The following is a 6000-nucleotide window of genomic DNA, read 5'->3' as shown; positions in this document are numbered from 1 at the left end:
CACAATGCAATTGCTCACCACCCACCAACCGATGCCCAGCCAGTTCCCGAGCAGCGGTCACCACCCCCCGGCCAACTCCCCTCAGTTTATGTACTGAGCATGATGTCACATGGTATGGAATGTCCCTTTGGCCAGTTTGGCTGTGCCCCCTCCCAGCTTCTTGTGCACCTCCAGCCTTCTCAGACGGTAGAGCATGGGGAGCTGAAAAGTCCTTGACCAGTGTAAGCACTGCTTAGCAACAACTAAAGCATCGGTGTGTTATCAACATTGTTCTCATCCTAAATCCAAAACCCAGCACTGTACCAGCTGCCAGGAAGAAAATTAACTCTATCCCAGCCGAAACCAGGACAAGAGAATATGCAGTTTGAATTCCTATCCTGTGTGTTACTAACTTTAGTTAGAATTGTCCAGCAGTCTTAGCCTTTTGCCCTGCAACCTGTGCACAGACCTCTGAGAGAACTGCCGCTTCTACAGGTGGCTGTCAAAGTTATAGTAATTTAAGTTTGTGGGAGTCTGTTTCTTACGATGAGATTTATTTATTATTCCAGAATCTTTATTCTTAGTAAGTTCTAGAAGGTTTTCCAAAAAACAGCTGTCCAGGTTTGATTTGATCTGTGCTTTCTGGCTGAACAAATATGATCCTAATCTTTTGAATAAAGCCTGACAAATAAGCCTCTTGAATAAAAGGTTGATGACTGAGCTGTCTTTGTCTTAACAAAGAAAGAATTAAAGAAAACACTGCAAGTTTTAGAAAAATAATCATGCCTCTTCTGTTTTTTTTTTAATTTTTATGTACTTAATGGTAGAATTTTCATTCTTCTGGGCACTATTCAACGGAAAACTCATTGCTGGTTGGCACATAAGTAACGAATCAACTGCTTTCCAGTTATTCATTCTATTCTGGTTGAAATATTTTATTAAAAATCTTAGATATCTATTCTTGGATGTATTAAAAATCTTAGATATCTAGGGTCTTGGATGGCATTCTTACTTAGAAAAAATTTTAAGTGAAAAAGGTTTTTCTGCCTTCTGTCTGTACAGAAGCTTACACTTTTCTCCACTAAATTAAAAGTAATTTTAAACATTTTTTCATGTACATATTTTAAGAAGCATTCTATTACAGTATTTCACATGTTTTCAGCTAAACGGATACACAGCTATTTGAGTTCAAGCTGCCAGGCACCCAAAGTGGTGGTGTGCATATTTTAAATCTGGATTAACATAAGATGTAGAGTAAATGGTTTTTTAAATGATTTTATGCAACAAATTATGCTTTTTGTAGGTGTGAGCAGGTTTGTTAGAATTTATAAAGTCTTTGTTCATTGTAAAATTTTTGACAGCACATATGCAAATGTATTTTGTTACATGTAATATGTTTCCCTCTCTGCAACAGGGAATCTGCTGTACCACAGTTTTTGTGGTCTTTCAGACATGCAGACTGACAGTTAAATACAATATAAATATAAGAAGATTCTACCAAATTCTATTCCATAAATAGATTCTACCAAAAAAGTGTGCATAACTTGTTCTGCCTTAAGTGAGTATTTACACTTTTTGTGCAGGGATGGGGAAAGGATTTTTGCACTGTAATTCTTGAACAAGTATCTAAATGCTTTGGCTCACACCAAGATGTACTAAATGAACAACAGGAAGAATACTGGATTATTGAGTTCTGGATTTCAAATGTGTTGAATACTTGAGCATTTGGATTTTAATATTTATAGATGCTGCATTTTGACATTTACAGAAGCTTAATATGAAAATCATTTCTATCTAAGAGCCATTCACATAGAAGTTGTAAAGTCACATATTTAATAGATGTAAAAAGCAGGTTTTGCAAACCTGCTTTGGGATGTTTTTTCAATTAGGAGAGTCACGTTACATTACTTTTAAATAAAATATAGTTGAACTTAATATATATTATTTCTTCTTGATTTACAAGATGGCAAACGGAATGGTTGAGCCAGTGATCAGTAAGAGCTTAAGCTTTCTGGTGCTGCCTTTGCAGTGTATTTCAGCAGTGTTCTTCAATTTCATGCTGTATTTAGAAGAAAACTAACCCTCCTCCCCTTCCCCAGACCTCTTGCATGAGACAGGCATCAGAATTTGTTGCAACCAGACTGGTGCTGATCCAGTAGTAAGCATGGAAGAATGGTCTACATTCAGCTGCAAGCAGGAAACAGTTACCACCAGGAAACAATTATGACCAAATTTTTTCCTCATCTACATGCCATCACTGTAGACGTCTGTCTGAAACAGTGGTGGGCAGTTCCCTGTAGGAGCAGGAGTAGACATACCTTTAAAATTAGCAGATAAAAAAAAGCAGACTATCCCTTGTCGTCAGCTGAGCATTCTCAAAATGCCCTAGAAATATTTGATCCGTACAGGTGAGAGCCATTCTCTAGCTGGTTTATGTCATAGCCCACGCTTGCATACAGGTACCTCATTTGGAGCTGTGGACAGTTCTCACTTCTGTTCGGTGGTGCATCATAGCTGTGTCTTACGGAACAAGACTGGTTCTGCAGGAAACTATGGCTGGAAGGTGCTTAGTGGATTTTTACCTTAGCATTTAATGAGAAAACAAGTATATACCAACCTATGCTATTTAAAACACTACAAAAATACTCTGAAGAGTTTGGGCTCTGGTTTTAAGACATAAATACATGTTTGTTGAGCACTGAACTAAAGTCCGCAAATCACTCATGCAGCCAATAAATGTGTCGTAATAGCTGACAGTGAAGCAAAGCTCCGTGTTCACGTCTGTGTTATTCACAGCTTTTATGTATTTGTGTGGTTATTTCTGGAATTCATCTAAGGATAGATGGTTATTAAAAGTGTACCTACTAAGGCTTTCCAGAAGTAACTAGCTCTGGCTGCTGATAATCTAAATTGTTTAATTCTTGATGAAGTATTTTCTCATGGTTTGTGTGTGCAAAGTGCAAGTCATTCATAATTCTAGAATGCATTGTAAAAATATACCTTCACAGCTGAAATGAAGCTTGTATCGTCAAATTGATATATTTAACTTCTAAAGCAATTTAGTAGGTCCGTGCCTTCCCTGTATCTCACAAGTACAATTAAAAATAGCTTTTGCCATGCCCTGTAAGAGTTCATCATGTTTACAGACTACAGTATTGTGTGACAATGTTTGCCTCTGAAATTTCCTAGCTGGCTTGTGCCGCTTGAATGACTCTCTATGATCAGGTTTGTGCAGTTAATTGTCCCAGGAGCTCTGCACTGGGAGGTGGCTACTTCTTGATATAAAAGATCCAATGGATGATTTGTTGTGTTAGTTAACATTTCTTGCCAGTATTGACGTATGACCATCCCATACAATAAAGAGTTGGAGAAAAGACAAGGACAAGGTACCTTAGGGTACTTTTCTATCTTTAGGTGATGCGATATGAGATAATATCACCTCCAGGAGTAAGTAAAGGAGCTCTATAACCAGATTAGGCCTAACTATTAGTTTTAACGTGTTGCTCTTCTACTATGTACAGTCTTGCTTTTGCCATTGGGATTTCAGCTGCATTTGTTGTCCCATCTTTTCTTTCCATCTGACCTCCATGGCTATGGGAAGCTTGTCAAAGGGATATTCTTTTTTTATTTTTAGTCAGAGCACGATTCTTGAACTTAAACATAACATTTTAGCAAAATATGGAAGTTGCCAAAATACTGAAAAGGTTACATTTGAATTTAGCAACTTCTGAATAGGCAATAGAGATTAATGGCAATGTGTACTTATTTGTGTGACACTAAAAATAAAGAAGCATGACTTGCTAAGAGATGTTGCATTATGGGATTTAAGAAAATTATTTTGTATTCTCTAATTGTATGTAGGTAGGAAGAAATGAAGGTGACTGAAGTGCTGAAGAGCAGGTAGGGTAGCTCTCAGTGGAGTTTCTGAATGGTGTACTCTCTTTTTTTCAGTAAATCACACTTGTATGTAGTATTGTATATATGCACTATTTTAAAATTGCAATAGAAAGAGTTTACCGTTACACAGTTGAAGAATTTTGACTTTTAATTGTGGAAGTAGTCAAGTTTTGACTCTTAATGTTGCTGTTTAGAATCATTTCAGCCCAGCTGTAGTACAACCAGGCCAAGAAATAGAAACTGTTACACCTTAAAGTTCTAAGTTCAGCACCTTACAGAAAAGGATTTGCCAGCCACTTTTAATAGACTAAAACAGTCATAGAATGAAAATATAGTTCAGGTCGGTAGGGGCCTTGGGAAGTCTCTAGTGCAACCTCCAGCTCAAAAAAGATCAGTACTTAATTCAGAACAGGTTGCTCAGGGTTTTGTCTTGACAGTCTTCAAGGATGGAAATTCCACAACCTCTGTGGGAAACCACTGCTTAATTATCCTAAGAGTCAATAGTTGATCTCTCTCCTATTTCTTTTTATGATCATGGTTTCTCAATCTCCCATAGCAGAGTTCAGTAGCAGGCTTGGCTCCATCAAGCCTACATTATTCCTACATAGAAGAATGTAGGTTGGAAGGACAACAGGAGGTCAGCTAGTCTGAACTCCTCCTCAAAGTAGGTACAGTCAGATCAAGTTGCTCAGCTCCTTACCCAATCAAATTTTGGAGGTCGTACTCCGTAGTGGTCTGCCACCTGCTTACTGCTTCCAGTAGCTCTTTTACTTGGCTGCTCTGTACGTCAACCAGAGCACATCTTTCACAGGTGAGGCCACTGCTACCATCAGCCCAGGGGAGAGGCCTGAGGCGTTTCTTGCATGCCCGGAAACCAGATGGCTGTATCCTACCTCTGGAGCTGTGTCTGAGTGAAGGCCTCCCATGTGCCAGGGAGGCCTGTTTCAGCCACTGCTGGGGACTGAGCCCTGTGGCACCTCATGACCATTTTTGTGCAGTCCCACACTGTCTACAGCGGAGATTCTTGCCCGCTTGTCATGCAAGCTGCCCTGGTAACTGCTGAAGTCATTATGTAAAATGCGTCGTTCTATACATTGTTTTAACCTTTGCTTTCTGAAAAAAAAACCCATATCGCTCAAAATACTGCAGAATTTCATGGGGGGACAAATCTTGTTTATATCTCTAGTAATGGTTGCTACTTCCACACCACTTGTAGAAGAAATTAAACAATTGGAAATTCAGTCTGTTTTGTTTATTGCTTAAAAAGAGAGCATAAAAGTTTGTTGAATAAGTATAGCTATTGATTCTTCTACTAAACAGAAATATTTTTATGTAGTGTATGATGATGTCACTGTGCAGCCTTTCAGTTTTGTCAGATATGCGTGTGTGTTAGAAATACTTAAGTAAACTCTGTTCTTTTCCTTAAAAAAGAAGGGGGAAAAAAAGCCCAACTCCTAATAATAAGCAAAAATACCACTGAAACTTTTTGTTAGTCTGGTTGCTATGCATCATGTTGATAATTCCTATAAGAATTTTGAATCCTGACACTGTTAGCATAGTAAGTGGTTTTCAGATCCCAGCATTTTTTGATAAGTTTATGGTAGACATGTGCAAAAAAACCTACAAGGGGACCCTAACAGCTTTTAACCAGTAAGGGCTTCAAGGACATAGGTCTGTCTGACATGGCTCACAAACAGTTTTGCTGATCTGTACTGCTGGAGCACCTGAGGGCTGACACACTGGCTGTGAATGAGTTCATAAGAGATGGTCTTTCTTGCAAACAGCACAGGGTAAATAAACAGTACTGAAGCAGGGAAGGAAGGAGTGTGGCAGCTAATAACATTAAGGCATGGGAAGTCCAGTCAGAACAATTCAAAGCTCTCCAAATAAGTGAAGAGCCCTTGTTTGGCTACTACATTAGCTGCTCCAACTAGATCACAGGTTTTTTTTCCCCAAAAGCTGTGGAGCAGAAAGACTGCAGTATCGCAAAGGTAGAACGACATGACTTGGAAGCATCTTTCAGGGAGGATGCTACCTTGTTAATCCTTGTTTGCTAATCCTCGTCCGCATTAGTGCAATTGTTTTTAACAGCAGGTGACAGCTGTGATTGCGGTAAAACTAGGA

Source organism: Aptenodytes forsteri, unplaced genomic scaffold (genome assembly GCF_000699145.1).
Source record: "Aptenodytes forsteri isolate BGI_AS27 unplaced genomic scaffold, ASM69914v1 Scaffold27, whole genome shotgun sequence".
In the NCBI taxonomy this organism is placed as follows: Eukaryota; Metazoa; Chordata; class Aves; order Sphenisciformes; family Spheniscidae; genus Aptenodytes; species Aptenodytes forsteri.
This window is presented reverse-complemented; position numbering follows the sequence as displayed.